General features: G+C 42.3%; 1 protein-coding gene across 4 annotated transcripts in view; it reads right to left on the reverse strand.

Annotated features, from left to right (window-relative positions):
* LOC126985115 (orexin/Hypocretin receptor type 1-like) overlaps window positions 1-9328 on the reverse strand; it is a 200619-nt gene that overhangs the window by 130121 nt on the left and 61170 nt on the right. The gene's annotated exons all lie outside the window — the stretch shown is intronic.

Genomic DNA, 9328 nt, shown 5'->3' on the forward strand with positions numbered 1-9328 from the left:
GTGGCTTGACTGAAAGGGCAAGGATGAACAGGTGTGTGGTCTGCGCGCCGACTGTCCGGGTGGACGGATTCATAGCTAGGGGCTGCTAACCTCCACAACATCGCGAAGCACTACTAGAAACCGGGTGAACTGAATTATTCCAACTCATTAAAGTGAGGCAAGAGCCGCTTACATGAGAATGAATCATCAACTAATTACGCTTAGATAATGTCAATAAGGCCATTTAGTTTACCTTTAGGCTGAGGGGAGGTGGGCGTGTATGGGAAACAGCCATCAATTGCCATCATTAATAGTATTTACTGAACAATCTACGAGTTGCCTGAACACGCGACATTTTTCCCGAGTTTCCTAACCAGATCAATCATGAACTGGGTTGTAAATCTGTCTTTTGGCCTGGTATTTAACAATAAATTTGGGGGGCTGACCTTACGCCCTGAAAACTCATGGCGAGTTCAGCCAGAGGAGGGAGTCTCGCGTAATCCTGAGGGGTGGGTGGGGGGGGGGGGTGCAGGAAGGGAGAGACGGGAGGGGTGGGGGGGGGGGTGCAGGAAGGGAGAGACGGGAGGACTAAAGGAGGGTTGGACGTGGTAAGCAAAGAGAGAGGTGATGTACGAGCAGATCATTCAGAAAAAAATACAATAAAGATGAGATAAAAGGGAGAATGATGAATTAGGTTGGTTTACTTTGACACTAAGTTAAAGAGAAAGACAGCAGTTTGGGAAGTTATTGAAGTGTGGGGGGTAATTGTAGTATACTGCATAATTAGCCATCATGTTAACTTTTTCTGTTACATTTTTTTTTTTTTTTTTTTTTTTTTTACGTTTCGGCCCGTGGCGCCGGTAGACTTTCTGGTCTGGTGGTCGGCCCCAGCCCGTTATGGCGTAGACAAGGGTTTATAATGGGGCCATCTTGCTTGGCTCATGCTGTCCCCCGGAGCTCATTTTTTATCCTCTCTTTAGACTTTTAGAGAGAGTCTTAAACCGGTATTTCACGGGAACGATGTTGCTAGGGACCCAGACCTTCGGGCGGTAACGTTCGCTGAGCTGCTGAGGGAACATGACATGCACCAATCACACGAGGATGCTGCGTTTGATGGGCATTGGGCAATCTTGATCTTGATCTTGACTTTCCGGGACCGTATACCTACTTTCATGTAGAAATAGATGTTGATTAATTTGTCAGTCATATTATGCTTTAGTATAGTTATTTTTACACCGAAAAACAAGAATGCATTTACAATAAATACCTCACTCTTCCTCCCTCACCTGGATGAATGAGATGAATTTATGAGTTGCTCAGTTGATACAAATACGGTTGGAGGTTTAAATGTAATGTTAAACAGTTTTAAAGACAGCGAGGGCAGAAGGTGAATGAATAACAAGTGTTCACGAGTAGCATAGTGGAGCGAAAACATTGGATCGCAAAAGACTTAATCAGAACCCCACTAGGAATAAATAAGATGCATGCATTCATCATGGTCTGACCACGCGATAGACTCGCGATCACCACCAAGTAACCTTCCGGACTGAGATGGGATTTTAGAAGTGAGGGATCTCTGGGTACGGTGGATTGATTCGTTAATATTTACTGCCACACGCACGGATCACCGGTGGCCGCGTGTGTGCTCTCTAGTACAGCTGCTGGTGCCCGTACAGGTAATATAAACTGTTTTAGATACACAGGTACCTAGAGACTTGCTTCTAATACAAAAATCGCTTCAAAATGCTGGAGCTTAATGCCAAAGAGAGGAATACGTCATCACAGTAATTAAAAATTACTACACACCTTACCAACGCATGGGCAACCTCAAAAGACCTGCACTTAGATATTTTTGGCTGATAGAGCCGCTATCACAGGAATACTTCCATTCAGGAATTAATACACTGATAACTAGACACTTGTACAGCACGAGGAAAGTTTCAAAACACTGCGACTTAATCTCCTTGGCTGGCAGAGCGGCTGGCACTGCAATGTTTCTCTCAGCGACTCATGCGTGTACTCCCTCACCGCGGCTCGTTTTAATTAGTGGAGATGAAACATTACTGAGTTTTTACAATTTGGTATATATTTATTGTAGCGACGAGGACGCCCAGCCGGAAATACATCGTCTGGTTCCACGCGCTAGCACAAAGACGCCGCTCCGCTGGTCGCTGGGAGATACTCATTTGTTTTAATCTCTGCATTATACATAAGTACAAACATAAATACATGCGTGTATAAATACATACGTAACTTGGCACGCTGCTGAGTCCGTTTCGTGAGTGTGGAAGGAAGACTCGCTTCAATATTTGCATGCATATAGAATTACATACATAAATACATGCGTGCATACATACATATTCCCCCCACACAAATACATACATTCATACCTACACACATACATACGCACCTACAAACATGCACTTTCTCCTAAGTGCACACAAACATCTTATGTATACGTACAAACGCAAAACACGCATCCACATACGAGCACACACACACACACACACACACACACACACACACACACACACACACACACACACACGCAAAAAAAAAATCCATATCAAGCCTCATTTGTGAAAGCTCTGTGTTTTCTGGACTTTCGCCAACCTTGACACACACTGACCGGAAGCGATTTCGCAACACCAAAACATCCTTCACCACACAGCTTTGTAAACCTCCTTTTTACATACTGTATGTCTTGAGAAGAGGAATACAGCAGTTACTTCAATACTGTATTGTCGATTTCACAAAGCCTATTGATCTTGACAATCACACCTTTATTCAGAATGCTGTGAAACTTTGGACACCCTTGTCTCATGGAGTGGCTGATAGGTTTGTCTTTTTTTTAGGCACTGCCTATGTCGCCGGTAGGCTCTCTTGAGGGGCCTTTATGAACGACCCCAGCCCGTTAGTGTAGCAGTCGAATTTTATTTATAGTGTCTGCCGTGATGCAAGACTCTTGTTTGGCCTATGCTGCTCCCCGATGCTCCACTTGAACAATGTCGCTGAAGTTAGGGTTGACTGTAAGATTTGGGCAGCACGTGGAGAATCATCCGCCACTCGGCGATGATTGAAAATTGTGAGGGTTTTTGGGCAGGACTCTAACCTAGGTTCTTGGGCTGACCTCGCTCGCACGCTGACCACTCGGCAATCGCCTCCAGTCAGGTGGTTTGTTATCACTCCACCACATCCCTCCTTCCTCCTGGGTCCCGCCAACAAAGAACGTGGATGGGACCGTTCTGTTTCCTCATCCTCATATATTATGTGTGTCCTGAGTGATATGACCCATCGCTGTAAATACGTCAATGACTCTACCATAGCTGTTGACGCTAACAATGTCAACTTTGCCTCCAGCGAACTTCAAAACACCTATATACAAGCGTCAGCAGTGAACACTAATTAATGATGTCACCTTTTACACTGCCAAAACCGTGGTGATGAACATTAATTAACCCGGGAGCACAATACAACATATTATTCATAATCACCCTCGCTCCCGACACCCTGCTGGTAGTGAAGATTACCAGTCTCATCGGCGTTACTATTGATGAAGAGCTTACAAAGACGGCTCACGTCACCACGTTAACAAGAGCCGCCACATACCTCATCAAGGTGACTGGCGTCACCAGGGATCCCTCCCTGTGAACTCAAACATATATCTTAGGCCTTCATCCTTACCAAGCTATACGGATGACCCGACTTATCGCACGTCCCCGCCCCCGTAACCTCCTGCTGCCTTCATCCCCCTACCCCCCAAAACACAGAGCGAGTAGACAATGCAGCCTTCCCAGACCCACCAGAGTGAGGACACATAAATACAAACACTCATTCCCACAGTTGTAAACTTCATCAACGTGTCTTCTCCAACCTGAGATTCCATATTCAGTATCGCAATGCAAGTTAATGAGTTTCCTTTGTCCCACCCGAAGTCTAATCCGCTTATTCATACTCAGTATTTCCTTTATAGAGTTTCGCTTTGTGATTGTGTATTTGATTTATATATAATCAGTCGCATGGATGCTTTACCTCAAAGAAACCTTTTGCTATTACCAATAATATTACGGTGATTGTTGTTGTTATTATTATTATTATTATTATTATTATTATTATTATTATTATTATTATTATTATTATTATTATCATTATCATTATTATTATTGTTACTATTATTGTTATCATTAAATTTGTTATTATTAATAATAATAATATTATTATTATTATTATTAATAATAATAATTATTATATTTGTTATTATTATTATTATTATTATTATTATTATTATTATTATTATTATTATTATTATTACACACACACACACACGACAAAAACAACAACATTTGATAAAGATGATGAGTACCCTGTCAGATCTCTCGGTTAACATCCTTTTGAAGTTATTGAATGGACACATGTAATTTTTGCTCGCTCCTCCTCCTCCTCCTCCTCCTGTTCCTCCTACCTCTAGCACCGTGGCGGAGGGGAAAAATGTCGCGTCGCAATGGAAGACACAAGAGACCTGTTGTTCCCCCGCCGCCCCGCAGCCCGCGACGCCAACATGACAATGCAGGGCGGAGTGGAGGGGGCAGAGGGAAGGGGAAGGCCCCGTCTAAAGAGGCGAGGTGGGGGGTGGGCGTGGGGGAGGGAGGGCACACATTTTTAGTGACTTGCCGCCGTCCTCGACCCACCCCCCCCCCGGCAAAGAAATAAAACAACATTGCCTTTGTCTATTTTTGTGTGTGTGTGTGTGTGTGTGTGTGTGTGTGTGTGTGTGTGTGAGAGAGAGAGAGAGAGAGAGAGAGAGAGAGAGAGTGTGTGTGTGTGTGTGTGTGTGTGTGTGTGTGTGTGTGTGTGTGAGAGAGAGAGAGAGAGAGAGAGAGAGAGAGAGAGAGAGAGAGAGAGAGAGAGAGAGAGGATTATTCTTTGCAGTAATTACCACAATTTATGGAAGGGTTATGAGGTGCATTCGCAGTGGAGGGTAAGTTATGTAGCGGGAAGCCTAATTAAACAGTGCGAGGGATTCCTTAACGTGAAAACAAAAACACTTATAAAAGGAAATAATGACACTCTAGCCACTACAAACGTGGTAAAAATGCTGTTTAATAACAATGCAATGGGGTATATTACTTGAGATGTCACTGGGTATACTCATACTTAAAATATGTCACCACCGACTACGTCTTTGGGTCCACGGAGCTTGAACTATTCTTTCAATTATCGTAAATTACCTGTTTCTCTGGGACTTGTAACAATTTCACTTCAATACAGTAAGTGATGCTATTGTTAATAAAAATGTAGTTGATCATTCTCGTTGTTTTATTTATTGGTAAGCAAGAGAAAGTATATGACCGATGCAAGATCCTTTCGTTTAAAATCTTGCTTGCAAGAAAACCTTGCAAAATCAACCAGAATTGGACTTCTTTAATAAATCAATTTATATTACAATATTTGCTGAGTACCTTCATTGCGTGTAACAGTCTCGCCTTCGACGAAATTTATCAAAAACATTAGGGCGTTAAGCAACTGGAGGGCAAGCGTAGCATCCATTGTTTGATTTCCGTGGGCAACAGTGGGAGGGGGGGGGGGCGAGTTGCTTGACGCCCTAATGTTTTTGATAAATTTCGTCGAAGGCGAGACTGATACACACAAAGCAGGTACTCACAGCAAATATTGTAATATTAACATAATTCTTAAAAATGTCCAGTTTTGCTTGATTTTGCAGGGCTTTCATGCGAAATAAATTTTTAATGAGAGAACCTTGCATCGGTCATTTATTTTCTCTCATTTACCAATAAATAAAACAACGAGAATGATCAACTACATTTTTATCAACAGTAGTATTGTATTGAAGTGTTATAATTGTTACTCCCAGAGAAACACTGGTAACTTACGATAATTATATATATTGAAAGAACAGTTCAAGCTTCGTGGACCCAAAGACGTAGTCGGTGCTGTCCGGCAATTCTGAATATACCCCATTAAAAATTCATTTAAGATTACAGCTATAAGAACATGAACAAGAAAAACTACTTATCCTTACAAATCCTACTACTACTACTATTACTATTTCTACTACTATAGTCCGTTTCATTCCGTCTGTCCACTCGTGAACGCAGATGTGGCACCTGCACATTGTTAGTTCGTGATTGCGTGAAGATCAACTTTGTATTTTCAGTGATATATTTGAATGTTTGTGTATAAAAAAATAAAAATAAACTCTCAAGCCCTCTTATATGAACCGCAAACATGCTGATTTGCATCGATAATCTACCATACAAGCACACGAAAGAACAGCTTGTATATCAAACAGTATATTCAGATCATACTCGAACGATTTATAGCCTGTCAGATACCCATTTTCATCTCATTCAGGTACATAAAGTGATATCTGGCTCTGCAAGTGTCTATACATAAGGAATTTTAATGTGTAGCATGTAAATAAAATGGATGATATTCGAAATTGCCTTACATAACATTTAAGTTATTTTTTACTATTTCATGTTATTTTTAATATCAATCGTTATTTACGTGCAGTAAATGATTAAAATACCATTTATTTGCACTTGCAGAGCCAGATGTCTTTTAATATACCTGAAATGAGATGAATTATATGAATTTGAAAAACCATAGATCATTCGAGCACGATGTGACTTATTTGATACAAGCTCGTCTTTTCGTGTGCTTGTCTGCTAGACTGTTGATGCAAACGACCGAGTTGTTTTTTGTATACATAAACATTCAAATAAATTATTGAAAAATAAGCTTGAGTGTATCACAACAGTTGATTTTCACGTATTTACGAACTAGACATGCGCAGGTGCCACATCCATCAAAATTCCCGCTGTGTTGGTGGACAGATGAAATGAAATAGACTATACTACTACTACTACTATTATACCTATTACTACTACTACAGCTACTAATACTAATACTATTATAAATAATAATTATAATATATGATAACACACGTAGAAGTAATTACTGCTACTACTCGTACTACTACTACTACTTCTACTACAACCACTACCTCTGCTACTACTACTACTGCTACTACTACTAATAATAATAATGATAATTATAATAATAATATTAATAATGATAAATATAATTATAATAATGATGATAACAGTAATAACAAATACATTGACTTGAAGCCGACACACTCACACACACACACACACACACACACACACACACACACACAACCCCCCCACACACATATCCCCACACACATATCCCCACACACATATCCCTACACACACCCATTCACACAGTTTTGTCCCATCACCTCTAACCTTCACTCCCATAACCAAACACAAGATCCCAACCTCCCCCCAACCCCCAACCCTCCGATCCCTTAACGTCCATCCTTAACCCCAACCCCCAAACTTCCATCCCTCACTCCTAACCGCTAAACTAACCCCCAACCCCAAAACTCCACCTCTATACCCCAGCTCAAGCCTAAATCTCTACCCCCAACCCGAACCTTCACCCTAATCTCAACCCACAACGTCTACCCTCAACAACCACCACAACACCCAACCACTACTTGAACCACAAACGTCCCACCCCAACTTTGCGCAACCACCTAAACCTTGGACCTTTATCTCCAGTCCCCTCTCTCATCCACCTCCTCCCCCTCCTCATTCTAACCCTAGCCCCCAACCTCCACCTAACCCCCAGCGTCTAATATCACGCTCCAGTCTCCACCTTCTACTTAAACCTCCGCCACCAACCTCCTTTTACCTTGTTGAATATCAAAACCGTGGCTAAGATCTGGAGGTGAACGGAGGGTAGAGAAAGGCTGGTGGCTGCTCGATCTTTCTCCATGCTGGGACTTGTTCATTTCAGCGACAGGAACTATACAGACAAAACCCGTGAAAGGCAAATATGTACCTATCTCAGTTCAACTAAGAATACAAAACTTGATTTACAGAAACTAAATGAAATTAATTATAGTAAAGGAAAATAATGGATTTAGTAATTTAAGCTTAAACTGTTGGATTTATAAAAATATGTGGAGGAGTAATTAAAGAAACTGTACTTTACATGGGAGACTTAAATAACTTCTTCACTAACTTCAACATACCTCTCCATATTAATCCCTTTACCACCTAGCCTCTCCACCTCCACCCTCCTAAGCACAACCCTTCCACCTCCTCATAAACTCCCCCAACCATGAACCCGAAGCTTCCAACCCCACTTCATATACATTGAAGCCTCCACTGAGTTTCCAGCTCCAAATCCCTTGACCAGAAACCGTTCTCACACCAAGTTGAAACGCGGTTGGTCAATATGCAGCACGGCCTCGTTGCTCCCCCATCAGCTAGAGCAACAGGTAGCGAAACGTTATGACGCCTCGGTGCCAGGATTAAGGCTCGGATGAACTCTGGACACGGACCGAGTATCGCATGATTCTACCGCGACTTCTTACAGCACAAGATCCGTTTCGTTGGAGGAAGGAACGTGGAATGAAGAACTGTGTCGCCAATTCCTTCAGCGGCCTAACTTTCCCTGGGGCACCTCTCCACGGGGTAATTTCCTCACCAGACGTTTCCATAGCCGGCTGAAGATGCCAGAAATGCTCCGTGGATTGTAGATTGTGTACCTACTCTGCTTAACCAAAACAAGTATATTTGTAAACACACACACACACACACACACACACACACACACACACACATATCAACGTTAAAGAGCACTTGCTCATGTCGGGAGGGAACCTGCGGGCGATTACGAGTCCAACACGTGATCAGGCCGTGGTGAATTACACACACACACACACACACACACACACACACACACACACACACACACACACACACACACACACACACACACACACACACACACACACACACACACACACACACACATACACACCCACACGGACATAAAGGCAAGCACCCACCCACACACACACACACACACACACACGGACATAAAGGCAAGCACACACACACACACACACACACACACACACACACACACACACACACACACACACACGCAATTACGACGCTGCGACTTTAAGACGGTGTGCCTCGCTAAACTTATCGTCGAGATGCCTTTTCAGAAGTCGCTATGGAGTCGCTCTAGACAGTCTGGATGGAGTTTTCCTTTCTTAGTTACAGTAAAGGGCAAAAATGAATATAAGTAAAAGCCAACAAGCGCTGCTCCCGTAGAAGAGAGAAAAGAAACGAGTTGTTGCAAAGTCATGAACTCCAACTTTCGCAGAAACATGCAACGCACCTTCCTTATTAATGAGCCTCGTTAAGATTTCCTCTCTCCTAATTATTATACATATTTTCAGGTAACGAAGTACGCACAGGTAAAAAGTGTAAAGAGC

Source organism: Eriocheir sinensis, chromosome 58 (assembly GCF_024679095.1).
Source record: "Eriocheir sinensis breed Jianghai 21 chromosome 58, ASM2467909v1, whole genome shotgun sequence".
NCBI classification, from domain to species: domain Eukaryota; kingdom Metazoa; phylum Arthropoda; class Malacostraca; order Decapoda; family Varunidae; genus Eriocheir; species Eriocheir sinensis.